Genomic DNA, 15,058 nt, shown 5'->3' on the forward strand with positions numbered 1-15,058 from the left:
CTTTTAAATCCAGCTCCATAAATTTTAAGCCTTAACATCTCATGTATTTTGCCTAGAGAGGGGTGGAGGTTCCCTTGGAGAGAGTGAGGAAAAGAAACTCCTGTTGATATGACAGTAGATTGCTTGGGCCAGTGTTTTTAAGGCATCTGAGACAAATGACAGCACAGACCAGTGAAAAAGCAGTCATTAACTGTGTGAACTCAATATGAAGAAGTGGAAGAAGGAAGTAACCGTTTTTTATTTCTTGCATCATCTTTACTTGCATATCGTCCTGCAAGGTTGAGCATCAGCTGGTTGAGTGGCTAAACATCAGCTAGCAAAAAATGCTGCCAGTAAATAAAATGCTGTTGCTGAAAATCAACACGAATAGACTGTGCTATGTGTGATGAATGTAAATTTTTAGACTGAAAATACTCCTGGTGTCTGCAATGCTTACTATAAGCTCAGAAACAAGGATCCAGTCTAAAGTCAGAAGCTTGAAACTTCTACAGGTCCATAAAAATCCCAAATTTCCCAGCACATAAACTGCCTTCTCAGCACTACCCATGGGTTTCTCTAACCCATACTGATTCTCCCTGCAAGAGATTCCAGTGGGAAAAGCCGTCAGAGAACAAGGTGACCCCTAACAAGTGATATCAGGAGAACATGTTAGTGGGGTGATGTGACAGGGAGATAAAGAGCTGCAATGGCTGGCTGGTTTCAGTGGTGAGCATGATACTTGTACCTCAGCATGTTCTGGTACTTTGATGGAGTATCCCTCTAATGCCTGTGTTTACATTCTGAGAGCAGAAACAAGGGTTGCTTCAAGGAGTTCCTCTCTGCCCCTTCCCTTTCAGGGTGAGGGTCAGTACTGGTATGTGCTGGAGGTATGTTCCCCCAGGGCAAACCACCTCACCAAGCCAGCACACCTGGCCCAGAAACAACGGAGGTCCAGTCCCAGGCTCAACACTGTATCTTGGTTAAAGTCAATAGGCTCCCCATGTCCCCTCACTAACAAGTCCCATGGATGCTAGTACTAGCTTTGCTTTCCCCATGAAGCCTGTGCCTTCTCTTGGGCCTCAGTTTTAATTTCTTTTCTACACAGACAGTGGTGATGTTGTTATAAGCTGCATATTCAGGACTCATGGCCCAAAGAAGTCCAAATTTTCTAAATCCATGAGCTGCTTAGTGAGATTTTCACATAGCCCAGAGCTGCAAGACAACCTGCTTGCCCAAGAGAAGCAGCTCACGGGTAGGAGACAAATGTGTGACCAAGGCTCTTTCACTCCATCCTAGAAGTGGATGTCCTGCATGACCGTGGCAGGACCATGCCTGACAGTTTCATCCTCAGGTAAGGATTAGACCACCAACATTCCATCCACCAGTGTAACCCACAAGGTGGGTACGTGGGATGGTCCTAGCATAGGAGCCACACCTGAATACAAGCTGTGTGTGGCGTACAAGCCCACTTCTGCCCGAAAATCTAAGCATTGCTCAGGGTATGGAGCAATCTACGTACAGAGGAAACCTTTTGTCATCTTCTCTGGCAACTGACAGGGCTATGGGTGAGGGTGTGCCACAGACAGAAGGAGAAGGCAGGGAATGAGAAGAATATCACTTCTTGATTTCTATGCTGCAATTAAGAAAGGGTTGTATTTTTTGTTTTCACGTGCCTCAACTCCCACCAGCTGCATGCACCCACCCACAGCATGTGTGCCGTGTTTTTATTACGGCTGTAGCCTCAGGTAGCGTGGAATCGGGGCCAAGCATACATTAGTAAAATTAGAAGAAATATCATCTGACGGGTCTGGACGGTGCTGTGGGCAGAGCATATTTGGCAAGACTGCTTCCTTCGCAATCCAGCCCAGAGACATTCCCTGATTCTATCTGAACAGGGATTGAACTTGCAAAACGAGTCCCAGCTTGTGAGCTGTGAGTCAGGGATGTCTTAAACTCTGCCTCAGCATCCAACGCCAACAAGATCTTTTCATCCTGTTCATCCTGCTTAAATAAATGCAGCAAGCCCTCATATTAATAGAGCAGCCTTGAGGGCTGCAAGTCACAGGTCTGTTTTTTTTCACACCCTCCAGCACTTGCCCCTTTGTATTTGTCCATTTTTGACCCATTATTCTCCTCTTCTCTGGCTCAGCTAACAGGACTCTGGACTGCACTGCTCACAGACAGTGGTTTGAAACCTGCATCTGCTCCATATGGCCATGTTCATGTCCCTCACTGGTGAGCCATAAGGATATACTCACTTCAATGCATTTCCTTATGTAGCAGCCTTTGAAGGATGTGTATCTGTGCTTAAAATCAAGTATACTTTCCAACTTCTTTTGAATACTGTCCTATTAAAGACAGTCTCCTTCACAACTCCAGAGATTTCATAAACTGTCTGTCAAGACAGGCAGGAGTCTGTGGAATACCCTGTGGCACCCCTCCATCATATCTGAGAAATACTAATTAGAAATGTTGCATTTGGGAACCATTTGCTGAAAAATGGTGATGGAAAACATAAGAACAGAGAAAGACAGTTACTTATACTGATCTCTTTCAGAAAATCTCACCTGGTAATGGTATTGCAATGGCTGAAGCTATCCTTGCCCAAGTTTCAGTGAGAAAGTGCAGATGTAAAGACAGCAAGGAAAAATGCAAAGGTGCATTTACCTTGTTACTAGAAGACAGACAAAGAAAACATTGTTTATGCGTGAATCAAAGGAATTTAAAACAAAAGTTTGTAGTGACAGAAAGTAGAAAGCATAGTGTTTTGTTCAAATACAGAGCAATAAAGACAGAAGGCTGATATAAAGGAACTACACGGGATGTGTCTGATGCTTTCATAGCCTTCATTTATTTTACTTCAAACATGGGCAACTCACAGAGAATAAATGAGTCCTGGGTGGTAGTAAACAAATTGCAGTATTATATAGGAGAAAGAGGGTCATGCTTCCGTGTACCACGGATGTACCAAGCTTTACCGTACTCTCGTGTACCAAGAAAGATATGTTCAAATCTAAATTTCTAAGAAGGGAAGAGAAGGATCAGATTAGAAGAGAAAATAAAGGCAGCTTGAAACTGGCTTTTATCTTAAATATCTTTTGTTCCTCTTCCACAATACAGTGCAATGCAGTCTTCATGCCCCTTTTCTCACCTTCCTCTCATTTTGCAGTATCACTCGTTGCTCTGTACATGTCAGTACTGTCCACTATCAGCACAACACACATTCCTTTAACAAACAACACCATTCCCCTCTCATGGGTTTAGGATTAATTATTTCAGAGATATCATTCAAGGGCCTTAAATATATTGGCTTTAGACCTATTTTTACTTGCAAGTGCTTGAGCCAGACCTTTGATATTTCATTTGGGTTCAGGGCAAAATAGAGAACATATTAAAATAAGCAAGAGCTGGTGGTTTTCTCTAAGTGTTACCAGAAGCCAGGGTGAGACCCAGAAGAGGAAGGGAAGGATATTGCCAAAGATTTCTGTTGGATACTTACTCTCTCCAGGGTTTGTAAATCTGTCTTGTAACACTCTTAATCCCTCCTCCTGCAGGGGAATACAGTATCACTAAAATCTTCACAATCTCCTGCAAACACAGGTTTTAATGCAGCCCTTTGTTTATTGTCTCTGCAATTCTTTCATTTTTCAGGAGAAAAAAGGGGTCATTTCTCCTCTGGAGCCTGAAGGCTCAAGGAACTTACCCAGTACCCTATCCTGGTCTGCCTCCCATCCAGCATTTTGACAGGCACGGACTAGTCCATATCCAGACACCACCTTGCTGGACATGCCAAAGGAATGGAGTGCTGGAGACCATGGCATGACAATTTTCCAAAGTCAGGGTGAAGGGAAGGCAACCACAACTACCAGGCTTGAAGTCAATGTCCACGTGGCACTGAGAGCAGCTTCTGGAGAGGCCTGAAGGCCATCCAAGCTGTGTGCTGTCCAAGGGTCTCCTCGCTAATGTCGTGCACAGGGCCTGGGGGCTCCCCATGTCTTTGCTAGGACCCTGAGTGTTGGGACTGAAGAGATATGCAGGGCTTGTGTGTTCCTCCATGGCACTCTATGGCTATGCTCAGGGCATATGCAACGCAGGAGGGAGGCAAGCCTGGTCCTGAGAGCAGCCTTGGAAATACCCTTAGCCAACAGTATCAATGTCATCAAAGGTGACAGGGTTTAGGAGGCTGAACTGCTCTGTTCCTGCCTCCCCACCCATGCAGGAGCTGAGGAAAGTCAGAAGTGCAGAGCAGGTCCGGCGTAGTCCTTTTGGCAAGTCTGACCTGAGATAAGATAGGAGCTTTCTCATCTAGTGCCACCTAAAAGTGAGAAGCAAGGAGACTGTCCCCCTCTATCCTTGGTGGATTGTACACGGAATGATTCACATCCAAACTGAAACCATCCTGGGAGCATGCCCTGGTAGATGTGCTGCCTACTTGCTTTTTCATCTAATGAATTTTACTTACCTTTTACTACATCTTCCAAGATGTGGGTAGACCTATCATTGTCTGTAGCTATTTCAAGAAGACTCTATATTTTATATATATATAGTATAAACCTGTCGTGTCTAACATGCGTATGTAGAAAGGAGAATACTTTTTTTTTAAAAAAAAAAAAAGGAAAAGAAAAGAAAATCCTATAGAAGTCATTTTAAAGTAAAAATATTCTGGAAAAATATGGGACAATAGGAAAAAAAGGTTGGAGAAAAATGAAAGCAAGTCACGTATAAGTAAGCAGAGGAAATGCAGAGTACAGCAAGATGGTGTTGATGCTAAAATAGGAAGAGTTTTGAATGCTATTGAACAGAGAAATTACACTGTGGCACCTACAGAGATTAGCAGTGTGGCTGGGAATTAACACAATGAAACTGGAATGATATAGGTTACCAGCACTCACAAAAAAATAACCCTGAAGGACACTCAGAAGCAGCCACGTAAGGAAAGGCTGAGGTGATATAGGAGGACAATCTACATGTAATTTCTGGCAGCCAGCTTGCATTGCAAAAGACCCATGCCATTCTCAGTGGGCATCACACTAACTGGCCTGGCTTAGATACAGCTGGAAGGTTGCTGTTGATTTCTTGGCATCCCAGTGCCAAACACTGTAAAATCAGAGGCCTCAAAGAAGAGCAGAGACATGATCAGGTCATTTGGTGTGGGTTTGATTTATGAAGATTAAGCGATGCTTAGATATAAGCTGTGAAGAGATAAGAAAATAGCAGACATGAGTCTACAAGTATCTGAAGGATGTAGGCAGGGTCACATAAATGTACTTGGAGAGAGAGAAAATAGGATGTGATAGGAAGAAGGGAAAATTCCCTACCAGTATCAAGTAGACAAGACTTGGATATAGGGTCTTAGACTAAGAGAAAATTCTCTTGCATAGGACCTTTCAAATAGCAGAAAAAGTTCTGTAGATGCAGCCTTGCTTGAATAGGGTAAAAGAAAATAGTTGCAGCTCAGACTTTTAAGACTTAATGCTTCTTGATGAAAGGTGAATTTTAAAAGTGAGTTTGGTTCTGCCACATACGTAGTGAGTGGAAAAGATCATCAACTATTTCAGTTTTCTAGATTTCCTTTAAAAACATAATGTGCAATGAGCAATCAAAGGAAAGCTAAGAAGCTGAGAGCTAAAAGTTAGCAAAATCATTAAAGAAACAGCAAAGTAATATTAAGAGCACAATGCATTCAAATCGGCACAGAGGGCCAGATGGTACATACCCAAGGGTATTAAAGGAATTAGCTGGAAAACTCTTAGGCCCATTATCCATTATATTCAAGTGCTCCTGAAGAACTGAGGAAGCCCTGATGACTGGCAGAGGGAAAACATCACACTTCTTTTCCAAAAGGGGAATTACAGATCAATTAACTTAACATCCTTTCCAGGTGAAACTTGGTCTCTAATAATCAGAAACTGCTAGTAGCTGTTCTGCATGAAGAATGAAACAGAAATGTGTTACACAAAGACAGATGACATTAAGAGAAGCAGTTGCATCCAAGTGATAGACCTTACAGCCAGATTATACTAACAATGTTGATGGGAGGAGGAAAACCACAGAGGGTGTGTGTGTTGGGTGGGGAGACTGAAGAATAATCAGCTGCTTATCCATCATGTGAGATGGAATATACACCATAGTGGGCCATGCTGGTGGGAGGAGGAGGGGCATACAGTCCCTTGAGTCACTCAGGAAATTTGCCTTTAAGGGTTTCACTCATTGACAAGACAACTCTTGTACAGAGAGCTCTCCTGGAGAGAGCTCCTTGATTTCATTAAGTAATTTTATTCAGTTTCTTCAGATATAATATTCCCATAGATCCTGATCTATCCCTAAAGGATTCCGTGCAGACACAGTTGGCTTTAACAGTGGTTGAACTGGGCCCAAAGCAGAACGAGAAAGATGTAGGGTGGACACAGAGAATTACAATGAAAGAGATTAAAATCAACTCCTACAACAGAAAGTAGAGTATGCTTGTAAATATTACCATGTTGGGCTCCTCAGGGACTCCTGCTGTGTTGGACATTATATTCATCTGCAGTAGCATTGAGGAAGAAGAAGAAAAATACATCAACCAAATTCAAAGAAAACACCCAGCTGGAGTGTGAATTGCAAATCATGTATTAGAAACACCATCCTGAAGGGATTTCAATAAATGAATAGTGGGACACAGTGGGAATAGCGAGAAATTGAACAAATCTGTGAAGAAACTTCCACATGGTAACAGTGCTCACTGAAGAGAGGTCAAAACAGTAAGCTAGAGACTGTGGAGGGCAATAATCCAGAAAAGACCCTTAGATGCAAGTGTTGATAGAAAACTACAACTGATAATTCATTTAAAAACTGATAATTTGTAAAAAAATCCAGATCAATCCACTTTTGAAGTGCTAATAGGAATACCACTTGGGGCAGGGCCTACTGAAAAGAGTGCAGGCAAACAGGTAATGTTATAGATTAACTGGTATAGACAAGAGGGTGGAAGGAATGACCTATTTACTAGGAAGATCAAAGGAAATAAATGCATACATAGCCTGGAAAAAAAGGAGGCAGCAAGGTATAGTCTGATATAGAGACAAACCTTACCATGAAAGAATGCTGCTGAGTGGGAGGGAAAACCAGGGCTCATCAGTTAGCAATGGTGGGGCTACACACACAGGGCCACACTCAAGCTGGGAAAGGGGGTAATGATCTGATGACTTGACAAGATCTCCAGCAGGACTGGCTTGGAAAGGTCTCTATCATCCAGAAGAATAGGGTTCAAAACCACCCTACACTCTGGCCCTGTGTTAGGTTCTTCACCTACACAGAGCCACCAGTTGGCTGCCTTAGAGTTCACAGCATGCTTACAGACAAGTTTTCAGCAATGTTCCTTGGGCCAGAAGCTGTGAAAATGGAAGCAAAATCAACAGAGCTTGAACACCGGGGGCAAAGTGTTATGGGGAGTGGAAGGAAAGTTGCTGTGGAAGAGGTGAAAAATCCCAGCTGCATGGAGTTAGATCACTTCATGTGTGTACAGCCAGGGATGGTCAAGGCAAACGTATGGTAGGTAAAGAAAGGACACGAGTTATCGCGTGGAGAAGTCCAATCCCAGCACAAGAATTGCAGATGTCCTTTGCAGTGGTGCTATTTATTACCCTTTCTTGGAAACTAATCAATGTGGGCCAGAGAAGAGATAAATCTCACCTCCTTCTTGATATCCCTGTGGTAGTACCACAGTTCTCCAATATGAGAACTGGGAGAAAGCTGTGCTACGATGTCATACCTCAAGGGCTTCATTCCTGTTAGCTCATAACATCAACTAGACTTTCACCGTAGAGGAGATTAACACTACACTAGAATCCTACTTTTGTCCATAATCTCTGAGTGTCTCTGCTTCTTCTGTGGACAACACCACAGAATCTGGGGAAACATGAGAGGACTTAGTGGAAATCTCAGTGGTTACCTTACAAAGCTGCTGGACCACTCATTCCACCAGTGCCCCCATTTCTCTGTGTTGGCTGCCTACTGACTTCTGGCTGGGATTCACAATGTAATTTTTGATCCAGAAACCTCAAAATGTGCATAACCAGCTGGCCAGTTCTTCTTTATTCTCACACACGTCATCTCCAAGCCTTTATTAACCTGCGACAGGATGTGTCCACAGCAGGGCCTCTGCTCTTAAATTTGCACCCAGTAGAGACACTCCTCATTCTTATCTGATCTTCACCAGAAGTGGCAGCTCTTCACCTCTCTGCTCAGTCAGTGTTGCTCACAGTAGGCTAAGGAATTCCTGGCAATTCTTCCCGGTGGAAAGGCTTTTGCTATATGTAAGCGATATGAAATCCGCCTACATGTTTGGGAGGGTGACAGCACATTATAATCATACAGCATCACTCGAGTGCCCGTAACAGCGACTGTAGCAACACTAACGGAAGCTCTGAAGGAAGGGAATGAGAAATTCACTCCCACCACTTGACTCATGTGGGTTGCTGCTTAGATACAGGTTGAAGCAGCCACTGAAGTCATGGGTGTTTGTGGGCTGCTGAGTTTCTAACTTGATGCTTTATGGGGCTCTGCCTATCAAAATATTTGGGATCTGCTCATCTCTGGTTACCGTGCCTGTTTCAGAAGCGTGTTTTGGCTGCACAGAAGCCATAGTAAGGCACCATCTTGCTCAAATGCTGGCTGAGTTAGCTGCATTTTGAGCATGATTATCAGAGAAAGGCCATGTGTGTACGGTAACTATGAGCTGTTGAAAATAGATTTAAGGGGCATTCCAAGGCTTCAGGGCTGCTATTCTGACTGGACAATGTAGTGTTTCCTTAAGTATTGTTTCAGAGAATCACAAAGGGAATATGCAGATATGTGAACAATTGTTAGATTTGGGACTAGTAAACAAAGACCCAAAATTGCTATTATATTTTCAAAGGAAATATTACATTGTCTAATCTTCAAATTGCATACTACTTTGGTGTTACTAAATGAGAGGAAGTGGAGGCTTGTGGTTAAGATGGTGGGATGAGTAGTACAGGGACAGTTCCTAGTTCTAGCCCATGACTTCCTGAACCAAAGCTACTTAATTCTCCTACCCTCATGTCCAACAGTTCCCTATCAGGAGATAAGGATAGTACTACCTTTCTTCACACTTCTTCTATTTTATCCATTAAATAATGGGGGGAGATGGAGAGAAGATTTAATATAAAGATGCACAACCTCCTGCACAGTGGAACGCCTCATCTTGATTGTGGACATATACATTATTGTTATTTACATTAATTTCAGCTGTCCCACCATATTGTCTCATACAAAGGTAGACTATTACAAAAAACAACTGTTACAGAGCACAGCTAACTATTACATGAGTCTGTCTCTGTGGTTTAAAGAGGCATATATATCTGTCTAGGTGTGGGCAATGTATTAGAGACTGAGTGGTTTACAAAGGGGCCAAGTCTTGTGATAGAGAGTTTATTGTGACTGAAAGGCTGAAGACTAACTCTTCATTTTCATGGAATGGCTCCCAGAACTCATTTTCACTATATGTCTACATTTTCACTATATGTCTACACCACGAGAGGGTAACATGTGTAATTAAAACTAATGTAGGTATTTGATCAGTCTGTGTACAGATTACCATGCAAGTCTACTTTATTTCATAGTATAATATCTACTCTATGTTTTGCAAGCAAGAGTAAAAGTGTAAGGTATACTGTTTTGAGAATCAATGATAGACTATTTAAAATTTCCTATTCAGGTGAGCGGTTATCCCCTAGTCTTCTTTCAAATTTATGATCTTCCTTCCTGCCTTTAATTGTCCTAGTTTTCCTGAGGAAATCAAAACATAATGGTATAAACCAGTCATTTTGTTGTACATAATGCATATGATTTTCCTTTTAACTTTAATGTTTTTTACCCGTGTAAGGCTAAGAGCAAAGCATTTGTATGCTGTGGGGCTAAGTCAGTGCTGAGATGGTGGTGAGCGGGTTCTGCTGCCTGGTTGGGTTTGTTTGGCTTGTTCTCCAAAGTGTCTGAGGACACTCAGAGCCACATCCAGGCCTGAAGTCATCTCATGCAATCTCAGATGCTTGAAAGTCAAGAGCATAAACTACGTTAGGCACCATAGTCATTGGAGAAACAACTCTGCAGAGCAATTCTTCATGTGGCTCTTCTGTAGTCATTGTAAGAGCATGAAGAATCACTGGTTTTGCCAATGGGGCAGGGTAATTAACCCTTCTCGTTGGAGAACTTATCACAGTGACAATCTGGTAAGAAAAAAAGCTCTAACAGGGTGCAAAGGAGTTCACACATAACTGCCCCTGAACTCATTGGGTTCAGGGTGATCAACTGCCCTAGAATTTATAGAGTTACAATGAAACAATCTGATAGGGATCTGAGTCCTTCCACCTAAATCATCCCCACAAGGTCATGTACAAGTCCATAAACAGAAGCCTAAAGTACCTGGTTAGGTACTGCTTTGCCCTTGTATTCAGCCTTCTGCAGGGATGGAGTTGTAGCTAATAGGGAAGGAAAGTTTAAAATTTCACTTTCAGTGTTCCTTACCCATACCTGCATGAGTTTGTTTTAATAAACAGGATGAAAGGGGAGGTGTCAGTGTTTGCAAACCAGGAGTTCTTTGCTGTGTTGATGTGCCACTTTCAATTTATGTTTGATACATGTTGCTTTCTGTTTCTGTTCTTAACAGTCGTAAGTGACCTGACACAGAGCACACTGAAATCTGGGTTTCAGAGCAGGTCTGTGAAGGGCTCAATGTGTAGAAATGATGAGTACATTGATAAAAAACGAGATTTTCAGCCAAGCTGGGGAAGCCATGCCAAAATTTGAATTGCCTCAACATTACTTCTATTGACAAAATACCTTTTAACATTGTGCCCCATCTGAATTTTTCACTGGGACTAACTTAAACCTCCTTCATAAACCCTGTAGCAATAGCAGGCTCATATTTTTTAATAAAAATCACAGGTTTATTTTGCATTTATAGATGAGACTAATCTTTACAATAAGGCTTTTATCACTGCAGCTTCTTTAAAGAAGTAAAAGGACATAAGGGAAACAGAGTTGGAAATATTGATTTTTTTTAGGTATTCAAATGCTGAATCACTATAAAATATGCACTGTTCTCTTAAACCTCCTGCCAAGGAAGAGTGAGAAAACAGACGCTTTTCCCATGTTTGTCTGTGTCATCCTCTCATAGTGTCTGTTCTACAAACAGCGCCGTTTGTGCATTTGAGCATCGACAAGCTTGCAGATTGAACTTTCATGTAAACCAAAGGTGAGACAGACCCCAGCTGAGTAAAGTTCTCCAGGTTACACTGATGTTCTCTCGAGGTTACTTTGATGAATGTGGGTGTGATGAACACATTTAAAACTTCAGTCCCAGAGGTAGATGGGACAATTCACAGTGACCAGTCTATTTGTCAAGTATAGCCTCTGTGGCCACTGAATACCAATTTCTTCAGATTTGGTACTATCTGAATCTCTACATTTTGTACATATTCTTTATGAGCAGCAGCATTTGAGTTGCAAAATCAAGTCCTGCCAGGGTGAGCATTTCTGTTGGTGCATTTAAAATTTATTTTCCTTAAACACGCATATGGCAATACAACATTCACTTTCTACTCATTTGCCCTAAAAGGCCATGACAATGAGTGTAAAGTAAGATGTGAAGTGATATTAATAACATTTAAATTATAATTACTGTCCACAGGACATAGATTGTCCTAGGATACACCTCCTTCCACATTGCTGTAGGATATATTTTGTTTTCAAATATCCTAAATGGAGTGTCTTCCTGGAGTCTCTGCTGCTCCCATATGTTGCTTTTAAATATCGGATGAGTTTTTCCAATTGCTTTCAACATCTTATGCTGTGGCCAGCTGATGTAAATTGGCATAGGTCCATTACACCATTGGAAATATGTCAGTCTATACCAGCTGAGATTACAGCATAGTTCTAGTTTAAAATCTACTTAACATCTTTAACACTTTCTGGAACAATGTTAGTAAAGTCACCTGTTTTATCTCAGTTTCTGTCCGCAGAAAAGCATATGGGTAAAAGTTAACATCTTGGGGAAGGCGAAAGAGAACAGGACCTGTCCCCACTCCATCTTTAAGGCAAATATCCTTTACAAAGTCATGATGGGAGTGACTGAGTTTCCATAAGACCAGTGGGATAGAAGAACATAATTTACCATTTTAAGTGGTTCTGGAAACAGCATTGAAGCAAATCTTTTTGGCTTCAACTCTGGTGCTGCTTAAATTATTCACTGTAAATATATGACCAAACTGATTTAACACTTTTGCTGTTCTTTGTGATTTTGCTGAATGAGATGACCTTGATTTGCTGCCTGTTCAAAGCACAGTTTTGCCTATTAAATAACTTTCAAATGTTCACCTTGGGATGCATAAAGATATTACTGATACGCTCACATAATTCCTCCCCTTGAAGTGCCAGTCTAGTTATATCAAAAAGAAGTACACACACACTGCTCTCATGGCCCCATGAAAGTACTGCTTTGGCAGGGCTTTGTACGTGCCTGGAGTCACCACGTGCTGGTGATCCCTTGTGTGGTCTTTCATCTCCACACCTTGATGTTCCCCATGGGATGTTGTGGGGGGGCCCGTCAGGGACCAATGATGTTTTGGGATGGAGCAGCTAACTCCTATGTGTTCTTCCCCACCCTAGGTTCATTTTGCCTGTATGTCTTTGGGATAGCTGCTGGTTCCATGAGTGAAACCAAGCGTCATGAGCAGAGCTTTCAATGGGGACTGCAAGCTGGCCTAAACAGAGGCTGAAACAGAGCTTTCCCAAATGTGTGCCAGCTGCAGGAGTGACATTCCAGTACAGCGAAAGCCACTTTCCCAGCTGAGCTCACCCCAGCACTAGGCAGTGCAGTCTAACCTCACAGTGGGGCACAACCTGGCATGCCACTGAGCTTGGCACTGCAGAGATTTCCCACTGCTTTGAGGGGAGAACCCAGCTCGGCTGTACGGGAGCTGTTCCCATGTGCTCTGGGAGCCTACAAATATCCATTGCTGTGCTTTGGCCCCACAGCCAGCCACAGCCTGTACTACAGGGAATATGCTCAGCTGAGCTGTTCCTTAATGCATTTATTAACAGGAAACATGGATAGTAACCAGCTACCTCAGTAAAACCAGAAGGATTGAACAAGAACATAAAGCAAATGTTGGGTGATGAAGCTGAGGCATGGATAAAGATGGGTGTTGTCAAAGTGGAGGATGATTTACTTGACTAAATGTACCTCCTCCTGAAAGTTCAGTCGTAGGGAGACTGTCATTTAGGTTGACTGTAATGGATGTCCCCGGGTGCTGTGGTCCATGAGGTATAGAGCTTCAACTGTGCAACAGAAGGGGTTTATCACAGCTGTTGTCCTCCCAGGGTCAATGCTGGCTCCTTTTCTGGGGAAAAAGTGCCCCTTTTGGGTGCTTTCAGAGAGCTTCAGGAAACTGTGTCTGTCACAGACCTTGCCTTATGCACCCAGACATCACCCCAGCCTTTCCTGGAGCATGTTTCTTCCTTCTTCCATCTGGAGAAGTGCCTGCCACTTTGTGGCTTTCCCTGCCTTCAGAAGGGAAAATTTGGATTTTTTAAAAAAAAAACCATTTTTCTTAAGTCAGAAACCTTTAAATCTCTGTCCCAGTCTTGATATCTTTAAAAGCCTGTTTTGGACTATTCAGCTCAAGTCTGGGGTCTGTGAGAGTTAAGTGTATGAGTGAAAAAGAGCTGATATGTATTTCTGTCTCTATCTTTCTATACCTTCAGCTTGTCTGCCAGGCAGTGCACGTGCTGCTTCTTAGATTCTCTGGTGATATGTGAAATCCGCTGAAGTGTGAGTGGGAAAGCAAGAAGGATGCCATTTGGGAACTGGTGATTTCAACATGAGCACGATACTATGCTGCTTTTATGCAGCAACAAACTAAAGCTCAAAGGTCTCCTCTGTGCATGCCATTTTCAGTATGTTGGGGAAAATATATTTTTACACATATAAAGCAAAGCAAGCTGTGGGAGGCTGCCAGCTCCTTCCAGATGACATAAAAATGCTAGTACCTGGAAAGAATAAGTTAAAACCCCAGAGCTGTGTAAAACAGTAAAATGCAGGGCACAGACTTGGGAAGTAAAACTCTTCTCCAAAGCAGTTTGAGGATGTCCATGTGCAAGGTCATGCTGCTTTTAGCTGTCCCATTAAATGTCCCTCTTGTCAGATCCTACAACATAAAAAGCTTTTGCTAAGTTTTGGGCTGATTGTCATGTCCATAGGGTGTTTAAATACGCCCCTTCTGACCTAAAGGAAGCATTGCTTGCCACAGGAAGCTAAATGTCAATCCAAACTCAAATGTGAGTGGTAGCATTGGTGTCCATAATCCTGAACACTGGTGAAACTTCCAGCACTCACTGCATAAAATGCTCCTCCTCAAGGTCCGAGTCAAGTCCCTGAGATGTTTGAACTTGATCCTGTTCTGATTTAAGACAGTTTGGTTGTGTTGCAGCCCTCGGCAATTCTGCCAGTCTATGCCAGCTGGACACATCTCCCTGGCCATCAGTCTTTGCAGTGTGTTGCACCCAGCAACTGGCAAATATTCAGTGGTTTTTCTGTTGCTCGTGTTTCTCCTAATGGAACTCTTAAGTAACCTAATTGGTAATTCACATTTTAATGGGCTCCTTATTATGGGGTTAATAACCTGCATTATTTTGTGTGGTTCTAACCATTAGCAGCTTGATATTAAATAGTTTTAATTTGTTTTGATGCACATCTGTTGACTTAGCGCCTCAAAAAGTAAATAGTTCAGTGCAGATTTGATCAGGAACAAATATGGTATATGCCCTTGAGGTCCTAAATGCAGGCAGCAAACCTCCCACTATCTGCTCTCTTTCAATTTGCCTTATTAAGATTTTCCCAAGACCCAGCAGGATGCATTTTGCCAATAAGATGCTCCACAAAGTTGTCCCGCCACTGTGGTAATTGGTGGCATGCTATCGTAACCCGATGGGTTGTTTTCAAAGCATCTCCCTAGGTGCTCAGCTCAAGGAATGAATTGATACTGGCACCTTGGGAAAAAAAAAAAAAAAAAAAAAG

The 15,058-nt window shown here is 42.4% G+C and overlaps 1 protein-coding gene across 1 annotated transcript in view; it reads left to right on the forward strand.

The window, feature by feature from the left end:
• GPR132 (G protein-coupled receptor 132) overlaps window positions 1-15,058 on the forward strand; it is an 84,945-nt gene that overhangs the window by 1,047 nt on the left and 68,840 nt on the right. The window lies entirely within an intron of this gene.

Source organism: Strix aluco, chromosome 4 (genome assembly GCF_031877795.1).
Source record: "Strix aluco isolate bStrAlu1 chromosome 4, bStrAlu1.hap1, whole genome shotgun sequence".
Lineage (NCBI taxonomy): Eukaryota > Metazoa > Chordata > Aves > Strigiformes > Strigidae > Strix > Strix aluco.